Genomic DNA, 11,028 nt, shown 5'->3' on the forward strand with positions numbered 1-11,028 from the left:
TTGTAGACTGTCCTGGGTTCATACTTCAGATCTTGGACCAGGAAAGTCGTTCTTGGTTGTTGATCCTTGGCCAAAGGCTTCATGAGGACTTTCATCAGCTTATTTGGCAGTCCCCGTTTATCATACATCTTCACGGCATGTTCTGAAGGAATTGACACAGGAAGTACTCGCAACAGCTCGTTTGCAAGGGCCTTGAAGTGTGTATGTTGCGTCATCCAATCCAGCACCCAAGTGTTGATATCTGTTGGATCTCCAGAGATGTGCAAATTTGCATAGAATAGAAGAATGATGTCGTTGTTCCAATCGCAAATACTAGTGTAAAGTGGCAGGAGTCCTGCTTCATGAAAAACGTTGAGGACTAGAGCGAAGCAAGGAATTTCTTCAAGCTCAACATGACGAATATGCCTGTGCTGAAATGTTTTGTTTCTTCCACAGAGCATAGGTGCATAATAGTTGAGTTGTGTCCTTGTCCAAAACTTCATGTGCTTGATGCGAGGCTTCTCATAAGGATTTTCTCCAATGAAATACATGTGTTCTTCATAGAACGCTTCCTTCTGAAACTTTGGCCTCTTGGAGCAGGGCTGATGCTGCATAGGCTGAAGATTTTGCTGCTTTCCTTGAGGAGAGATGATCATGGCAGTCTCCGGATTGACAACCACAATAGCAGTTTCTGTATCTGGCGCAGGGGCATTTTCTTCACAATTTTTCTCAGGATGAGGAATTTCATCAGCCTGTGCCTCAGGTTGAGGATTTTGCTCCGATTGAGGATTTTCTTCAGCCTGAGCCTCAGGTTGAGGATTTTGCTCAGGATGAGGAATCTCTTCATGCTGAGCCTCAGGTTGTGGGTTTTGCTCAAGATTTGGATTTTCCTCGGGCTGAGGATCTTCTCCTTGATTTTCCTTAGCTTGAGGAATTTTCTTTAAGGAGGAGCCAAATTATTCAGCTGTTGCAGCTGATCCTTGAGCATGTTCTTCAGGAGGAATGAGTGTCTGAGGATTGTCATCAATTTTAATTTCCTCATCAGTGTGTTCCTCAGACTTAGCAATCTTCATTTCCTCATCAGTCAGATACTCCTTATCTTCGCTCTCAAAGGGAATCATGGCATAGGACGGAGCAATCTTGAGAGGCACAAAATCCAAAGGAGCATTTTCATCAAGAGATTTGAGGCGCTTGGCCTCTGTTGATTCTGGTGTTGAAGAAGCTTTTCTTTTCTTAGCTTCCTTTTCTGCAGCCCTGGTTTTCTTCACGTTTGATGCAAACAGAGTCATTTTCTTCACCTTTGAGGATTTTGGAGAAGGCATTTTATCTTCAGGAGGCGGAGCCGTATCTGTCCTGGCAGTTTCCTCAGCTGAATCATTTTCTTCACCTGGAGCAGATTCATCAGCTGGCTTAGATGCATCAGCTGGAATTCCTTAGCTATTTCCTCAGCAGGGGTTTCTTGTTCTTCCTCTACCTCAGGCTGCTCTGGTGTTGCTGGTAGGGGCAACCTTTTTATTGTAATCATCAACTGCGCTGGTTGCAAACTTGATGAAATTGTCCTTGAGGCTTTGATGATCGGATAGCTTGGTATACTTGTCTGTCAAAGTCTTCAGTTCTGCCTGGCTTGACACAAGAGCATCGGGCGTCAGTCTGAGGAGATTTTGTCTGAGGAATTTCTCCTTCTTCAGCTTTGCAGCCTTTGCTTGTTTGGCTTGCGTCTCCTTCCACTTGGCCTCGTTGATGAATGTGGCCACCATATGGCTGATGCCCAGGGGAAGCTTCAAGTCATCAATGGTGTGTTAGGGTCATCATACCAAACATTGATGTAGTCCAACAGGACTTTTGGGTCCACGACCAGAGGAATGGCGCTGCCTGAAGCTTGAGCGACCCACTCCTGCCTGTTTCTGATGATTGCTTGTAGTGTCTCATCATCATATTCATCATGTCCTTCTAATGCAGAAGGGACTTTGATGACTTTGCTTAGGCTGGGTCTATTTCCTCTTCTAGCAGTCATCTTAGTCTTCAATGGTGTTGGTTAAGACTTTCTCTTTGAGCTCGTTGCAGAAGGAACTAGGGAGCTGGAGACTGTAGGCAGTTGCTTCACAATCTGCATGTGTTCTGGCTTTGAGGCCTGTTTGGTTGTTGAGGGTTTTGGTGCAGACGCAGGCGCAACCTTCTGAAGCAATTTCTCCAGAGGCTTTGAAGCCTTTGATTTCTGTGGCACGGGCTTCACTTGAGGAATGGCCGTTCTAAAAGTATCAGCAGCTGAGGAGGTGGTTGCGTCAGCAGCAGAAGCAGATTCTTCGTTGAATTTCCTCACAGCGGCTTTTGCTTGCTTCTGAAGCTTTGACAAGTGTTTGGTCTTTTCCTCAGGAAAATCATCAATCGTCTTGAGGCTTGAAGGATGGGCATCCCGATGATCCTCGAGAGGAGGCCTTTTGCCAGGTGGCTTAAGAGCGAATTTCTTCGCGTACTTTGGAGTGACGAATCGGTATTCCTTCCACTCCTTAGCCCACCTGTGTTCTATCGTTTGAGCCTTATTTTCCTCTTGGGCATTGTTTCTTGCTCATCTAGTGTGCAATATTCCAAGTATATATCCTCGGGGATATCAATGGAAGTGTTTTGTTCGAGCTTCTTGCCACCCTTTTGCTTCCTGTCATCTTCCATTTTCTTTAGCTGAGGCTTTGGCTGAGGAAATTGAACTCTTCAGGATTCTGATGACACTAGCAGATTTTCTTCAAGAAACGCTGCAAATGAGTTAAGTTGATGAGAACCTAGAGATTCATCAGCTGACATTTTTGTACCTGTGAACAGAGTATAGTTGCGAGGAATTTGGAGAGGTCATATGCGTTCTCAGATTTGAATAAATTGAAAATATTAAAGTTGAGGAATTTGACTAGTGGGTTGAAGAATTTGTCTAAGCACTCTGATCTTGGGTTCCAGAGTTGTACAGATTCGAAAATTTGCACAATTGAGGAATCTCGTGAAGACTTTTAGTTGCTTAGTGAAATTCATCAATAGTTTGAGGAATAAGCAATGTTTGAGGAAAAACAGATTCCACGAATCTAAGGTAAAATAGTAGATTGAAAGGGACTGTTAAAAATAGGATTTTATTTACCCTATATAGCACGCACGAAGAACAGAAGAAGTAGCAGTAGATGATCTTCAGTGCGAGTCCACTACGCCCTAACTTGGCGACAAAGGACGGCTACGGCGGCGGCGGACGAAGACGTTCCGTTTCCGGCATGATTTCGGCGACGGAGAGGTCGAGGCAGTGAAGTTGTTCCTCACGGGCGACGAAACTTCTAGCGGTGGCACTAGGTATTTGTTGTAGCGGAGAGGAGGTCAAGAGAGAGAACGAAGAGTTTTGACTGGAGGGGGTAAGGACATATTTATGGCTGAGGTGAAAATTGTCCGGCCGGTTCTTTCGGACCAAACTACCCCTGCGCTTTCGTCTCTGCAGGACATGTGTAGCAACCGTTTATAGCAGTGGAGATCGTGCTTATCTGGTCGTGGGACGCGGGGTTCAGTTACTGTGTAATAATATAAAAAACATTTTTGAGGATTTGAGGATTTTGTTGCAAAATCATCAGCTGACAAGGACGCAGTGAATATTTTGAACAAAGTTTCAAGTAGAACGCATATAAAGAATTGAAAAGACTGGGTGAGTATAGCATAGAGGGGAAGTAGGGTCCGATCACATTCACTTAGATGAAATATCAAGTTGAAGAAATAGCTATAAGTGAATGTTGTTGAGTACTTTGAAATTATAGTATGTATATATATAGGCATATGAAAATCATCAAGTGTTTTTGAAGATTTTGATTAACTTGAGGATTTTGTGACAAAACGTCATGTTGATGAATTTCATCTTTGAAGAAAAACAAGTTTGAAGAAAAACAACTTTGAAGAAAATCAACTTTGAGGAAAAACAACCTTGAAGAAAATCAACTTGAGGAATTTCAAAGTTGGGTGGTGGCGTGACCCACCGAATAAGAATGATGATTTCAGGCGCCGCGTACAATTTTCGTAGGGCCCTGAGAATCAATTTCTTCATTAATTTCCTCACACTAAGAGTGATATTCTTCATTGGTTGAAGAAAGTCGATTCTTCCTATGTTGCACATCTAAGTAGTCATTTTTGCATAAGTGTTAGGATGTGTGCATGTTTTTACAAAACATTTGAAGATTCTAAGATATTTAGCTCACACCACAACTTACAAAACCTTTTCTCATCCAAGGGCTTGGTGAAGATATCTGCTAGTTGATTGTCAGTCTTCACATGGTCGATGAGGATATTGCCCTTGAGGACATGGTCCCGAAGAAAATGATGACGAATCTGGATGTGCTTAGTCTTTGAGTGTTGTACAGGGTTGTACGCAATCTTGATTTCACTCTCATTGTCGCAGTAGAGAGGCACATTCTTCATGTTGATGTCGTAGTCTCCTGTCACTAATAGGCTCAAGATCTTGGCACCAATAGTCCAAACATTACTCAAATCAATACCTCAAAACTATTGCAAGTTACTACTATACTTAAATAGCAACCTGAGTTACCTACTCATGCAAGACACACAACTCAGTGCAACAAGCCAACTCTCTAAACAAGATAAGAATGATAACTCAAGAGAGTTCCAAAAGCAACCTAAATAAAAGCTCTTAAAAAGATAAAGCATGATAAGTAAGAGCTAAGCATGACAGCAACTATGAAAAGATAATGAACACACAAAAAAGATAAGCATGAAAACCTATGTTGTGTTCTAGGGTGGAGTGGAGCATGTTTCTCTCCCAAACAAAGAAGGCTAGGTTCCAACTTGTTATTAACATCAAGGAAAACTAAAACAAACTAAAAAGTAAAGAGCAGGACGTTCCAAGCATAGCACATAACATATCTTTACCTACTAATAAAGCAAATATTGCTTGTGTCGTACGTCATTCAAATTGCCCCTAAAGTTGGCTAAAATTACCCACCAATGCCACATATAAGTAACAGAAAACGTTTAAAACAGAAAAATCACCGGATTGGGCCGGCCCATGTAGGCGTCTCCTATATTACGCTCTCGGCCTTGGAAAAAATGCAGCACACCTGTTTGGGCTGGCCCATGCGTGGGCGTCTGTTTTTTTAGTTTAGTTTTGAATTTTTCTTTTTCGTTTCATTTTGTTTTCTATTTTAAATAATTTAAAACTTCAAATAACTTTTTTCAATTTTAAGAAACTGAGAATTTCGAAATAAAATATTTAAAAAAACATAATAGTTTTCAGAATTCAAAAACTACTGAGGAGTTTTGAAAAATGTTTGCATATGCAAAAAAATGTTTAAATTTTGAGAAAATGTCCATAAAATAAAAAAGTCAATTAATTAAAAGTCCGTGTAAAAATCTTAAAAACAGTTTGTGCCTCTGTTTTTAGTCTCGTTTTTTATTTTCATTTTTCTGCTCCACTTTTGAATTTAAATAATTTAGAACTTTGAAAAATTTATGTAATTTATAAAACTTAGAATTTTGAAATAAAATTTTTAAGAAAACATAAAATGTTTGTGAATTCAAAAAATGCTCGAGATTTTTGTAAAAATATTCGCATATTCAGAAAAATGTTCATAATTTTGAGAACAATGTTGGTGAAAATAATAAAATTCCATGATTTTGAAGAAAAAAAATTAGGTACAATTTTTTGAGTGAAATTGAAAAAGATGTTTCCTAATTCAAAAAATGTTCATGCATTTCAAGAAATGTGCTAAAATTTTAAAGACGTAATATGTCCAGCACCATTGAAGATTATAATTGTTTATCCCGTTGCAACGCACGGGCCCTTTTGCTAGTGAAGTGATAAAAATATAGCATGGAGAAGGACGAAGTTATGATTGTTGATGGAGAAGGGGATGCACGGAGGCATCCCCAAGCTTACACGCTTGAGTCTCCTTGAATATTTCTTGGGGGTGCATGGGGGCATCCCCAAGCTTGAGCGCTTAACACTCGTGGATCTTCTTTCATCATCTTTCATCGCATACTCGAAAACTCCCTTCATACGAAACTCATCATAAGCTCATTAGAGTGGTTAGTGACCATGATAAAATAATTTATTATCTATTGGAAATAAGGATTTTCACAAAGAGCTACTGTTTATCAAGATTTCCAAAAGGTTTTTGCAACGGAAAAATCAAGCTTAAGTTTTGCAAAATGATGGAAACGCAAAACGTGGCAGAATCTGTGAAAAACAGAATAGTAGGTAGTAAATAACTTTTTCGGGGCACTTCTCCAACTCAAACCAAAAAACTCAGAATAGAAGCCAGAAAGACAATTATATATAGCATACTGTCAAAACAATTCAGAGCAAAAAGATGATCTGGTGATTTTTGGTGAATTTTTCCGTCAAGCAAACAAAATCTGTTTTTGGACAACATGTCACGGCTTTCTTGCAATCGGAGGCTAAAACTTGGCACAGAGCTTGAAAATAAAGATACAATGATGTTGCTACAATAGTAACAAGCATCAAGACCACTAAAAATGAAAGTGAAAATAAATTGGGTTGCCTCCCAACAAGCGTTTTCTTTTATGCCTTTGAGCTAGGCATAATGCAAAAAAGATCAAGTTGTATCAATTGAACCATCACAAAGATCATTAAAAAGCTCTTCAATAGTACAACTAATCTTAGGAGGACTATCAAAGAGAGGCTTAGTGGCAACACTTCTAGGAACAAAAGCAAATGTAGTAAGACCTATTGGAATTTCATTTCTAATTCTTTTTAAGAGAGGTATCTCTTCCAAGGTCTTTATAGTTTCAGCACCCCTAGTAATAGGTATACTCGTTTTGGTTGAGGAACCTTAGGTACGTGAACGAACTTAGGTTCCTTACTCGTGGGGGTTTCTACCTTTTTAGTCTTGATGGAGGATAGATTAGTTCCTAAAGTTTCAATAATATCCTCGATCTTATCAATCCTAGAAGGATCCACATCGTGGGATTTAAGGGTCTCCAAAGTTTTGTAAATTTTGTGCATGGAGCTATCAAGTCTATTTAAGTTCCCTTGAATCCTACGATCTACTTTATTTATTTTAATCATGCTTGGCATCTTTAGCTCTATATTCTCAAGTTTACTCATAATGTGAGCTAAAGTGATATCATCCTTTATGTTAACAATAGGTGGGATTCCAACAAGATTTTCCATAATGTTAAGAGCCACCCAAACGGGAGCTTCCAAGAAATTCCCACCTATTACCGTGTCTAGAACAAACCTATTCCAAGAAGTAATACCAACATAAAAAATTCTAATCAAAATAGTGGTGGATTGCTTCTTGGTGGCTCTATCTTGAGAATCGTTAATTCTATACCAAGCATCTTTCAAACTTTCTCCTAGCCTTTGTTTGAAGGTAAGAATCTCTCGTTCGGGTGCAACACCAAAGGCAAAGGACTTAGACATACTGACTAAACAAAGCAACTAATTTTTTTGTGGTTTTTGGTATAAGACTCTAAAGCAAAAACTAGAAAGCAAACTAACAGGACTAAAAGCAAATGTAAAAGATAGTGTGCAACTCCCCTATATTGAAGACTGGAGTCCCTTGCAACGGCGCCAGAAATTTCCTTGATGACAAGTTGATGGATATACTTCTCGCCCATCGTTGGTTACCCCACGTGGAAGGTGGAGATGTAGTCAGCAGCGGATTTCCCTTACACGGGGACAGTAAGGTTTATCGAACCAGGAGGAGTCCGAGGATCAACAAGTAGGTGTCTGCTGCTCTAGCGCTACCAGAAGACGTGGACCTACGAACACAACAAATAACTTTTCTCCCAACGAGTACATAGAGGTTGTCAATCTATCCGACCTTGTAGTTTGAAAAGGATCAAAACACAAGCGGGAATAGTGATAGTGATTGCAACGGAAAAGTAAATAAAACAGTAAATGGTGGGGGTGTAAACAGTGGTGGTAATATGGACCGGAGTCACATGATGTTCCATAGTTATGTCTCTCTCCCAAAAGACGATAAAGAACAATGCATGGGTAAACAAATTACAGCTCGACAATTGACAGAATTATGAACACACCGCAATGCTAATCATGCTACTAGAAAGTTAGAGGCTCAAAAGTAATGGGCAGTACGCCAAGACAAGTAGACCGTTTATCCATCAGCATCTACTCTCTAATCATCCACCTTGATATATCTATCCAGAACATCTCGCTGGTATTAAGTTGCGAGCCCCACCCAAAGTGTAAATTCAAAGCAATGGACAACTGCATTAACAAACTTTGCGTAAGGTAAACAATCCTTGCAACCATGGTCACAAGCACCGTTGTTTTCTCCCTGGTGGCAACAACACATCCCCTAGTCTCATGTATCTGTCACTCAAGCTAGACATCAGGGGACTCTTGGAGGTACAATCTACAAATCGGCCAAAGCAATAAAAAGCAACGGAGAACATGCATGAATTAACTAAGAACATGATATAAAAGGATAATAAAATATATAACTCATCACAATCTAAACATAATCTCATAATCCATCGAATCCCAACAAACCAAGCATAGCAACAGCAAGAAAATTACATAGATACCTTGATCATGTAGGGCATCTCACAAGGGCTAATCATTGAAGCATAAGATTGGAGAGAATACATCACATAGCTACTGGTCATGGACCCATGGTCCAAGGAGCACTACTCACGGTACCATGGGAAGCGTCCATGGCGGTGGAGAAGCTCCCGGAGGTCAATCCTCCCTCCGGCAGGGTGCCGGAAAGAGGTCTTCTGACGCTCCCGATCTCGGAAGCGCTGCAGCGGCGGAACGACGGAGAAATTCGCGATTATGGATCTCCTAGAAGGGTTTCCTATCGGAGAGGTAAATATAGGCAGAAAGAGGGCACCAGAGGAGGTGGGCCCCGCCCAGGCGGCCTGGTGGCGTGGCCACGGGGTGGGCCGCGCAGGGTGGCCGCTTGGGCGACGCATGGCCCCCTCTGGCCCCACTTGATGCCTCTCGAAGCTTCCGTCGCGCTGATTTTATATATTTTTCTTGGGAATTTTGGGACTCTGTAAATTTAGGTAAAAGTCCCTGCAAAAAAGACATCAGCAGAGAGAAACAGGCACTGGGTGCACTGAGTTAGTAGGTTAATCCAAATATGTGTAGAAAGGTATGAAAGTGTAGCAAAACATATAACGACGTCACCCAAAATATCATGGAACAAGCAGAAATTATAGATACGTTTGGGACGTATCAAGCCGTAATATAGACATCGGGAACATCTAAATGGGTGCTTGGATTGATTTCGACTAGCCCTATATGTTCATGAGTCCTTGTAGTATCCTTCGGGTGGAACAAATAACATTCAAAGACTACGATGTTCGGTGGGTTTTCACCATAGAATTGAAGTTCATAACTTGCTTCAACTCTTCCATAATACTCGATACCACCTTCGCCGATAGCAGAGATACAACAATTTTTAGATGTCCGGTCGGGCATATATAGCTCTTTGCCAAAGGTACGAAAGTGATGCCCGTTGATGTTGTATTTCTCAAATCAATGGACCTTATAGTCAAAACCATTAGCGGCTTGTCTCAATTAGGCGTAAATAGACTCTGAATTAGCCTACAAGTTTAATACGAAACGATTGTTGCATTAGCCGCAAGTTAGACCAAGAAATGAAATGGTCCAATATTGATAATTACCGTTTGTTTCAACCAAGATATGAAATCGGGATAGCCCCTCCCTCCATGCTTCGCCAGAAGCTCATACTCTTCGACGGAATCTTATTGGATCCCCGCTTCATCCGAGAATTTGGCGACATATCAACTGTATCAAATATCCAAGAATAAGAGCACTTCAAAGGAATTAGAAGTTCCGGAAAAATGAACCGAGAACTTACTCAATGTACGGTCGCACTTCTGTTAGGTTGTTGAAGATATACAACAAAATGTTCCGCCATTCTTTGAGATCCAACGTTATTGGTTTCGAAGCATCCGCTGGTGCGATCTTCCCTTTGAATAGGATGAGGTTGGATCCACCTTTTTTAGGGCCGGCATCATTGTACCAAGGATTCGGATTATGCAAATGACGATTTTTTGCTTCGTAGTGTGCTCTCATAAAGTTAGCCACCTCCTCAATAATAAATGCCTCGGCCATCGATGCTTCAATTCTACGCTTATTTTTCATTTACCTCGAAGCGTCTTCTCCATCCTCTCAGTTGCAAAGCACCAACGATTTTGCATGGGCCCACCCAATCTTGGCTCGGTCGGTAGATGTAAAATCAAATGCTGCATTGGATTAAAGAAGCCCAGCGGAAAGATCTTCTCAAACTTGCACAGCAACTCCAACGCAAACTCCTCCATGTCATCTACCATGCCCGACGACATTTATTTCGCACAAAGAACACGGAAGAAATAGCTCAGCTCCGATAGTACTAGCCATTCATCCTCAGGAATAAAGACACGTAACATCACCGACATTACTCGCTCAAGCCATATGTGCCAATCATGACTCTTGAAACCATAGATTATTAATTTTTGAAGACTCGCTCCCCTCTTTAGATTTGCTGCATACCCATCGGGGAACATGAAGTGCATTTTGACCCACAAGATAGTTTCCATCATAGCTGGCCTTCCAAGATTGAACCAGGCCTTTGGCTTCAACTAGTTCTGCTTTCCTTTCGATTCTCGCATGTTTCGTAACGGCGTACGACATAGTGTCTCTTGATCGACTCTAGCCTTGGTATTATCCTTTGACTTCCTATCTATGCCAAACAATATACCAAAAATGGCCTCCCGATATTATTTTCAGTGTGCATCATGTTGATGTTGTGTGGAAGAAGGAGGTCTTTGAAGTAAGCCAGATCCCACAATCATGGCTTGTGAGTCGAGGCGTGTTCTGAATTATACCCCTTGAAATATCCTGGACACTCTAGATCGGGCTCGAGGGCATTTATCTGATTCAGGATCTGTTGGCCTGTCAACGCCATATGTGCCAAGGTTTTGACATCTTTACCTTTGGCAAAGTTTTTCTTGCCTTTTCTGAACTGATGGTGAGGATCCAGGAACTGTCTATGCAAGTCAAAGCTAGAATACTTCCCACCC

This window comes from Hordeum vulgare, chromosome 1H (genome assembly GCF_904849725.1).
Source record: "Hordeum vulgare subsp. vulgare chromosome 1H, MorexV3_pseudomolecules_assembly, whole genome shotgun sequence".
NCBI lineage: Eukaryota > Viridiplantae > Streptophyta > Magnoliopsida > Poales > Poaceae > Hordeum > Hordeum vulgare.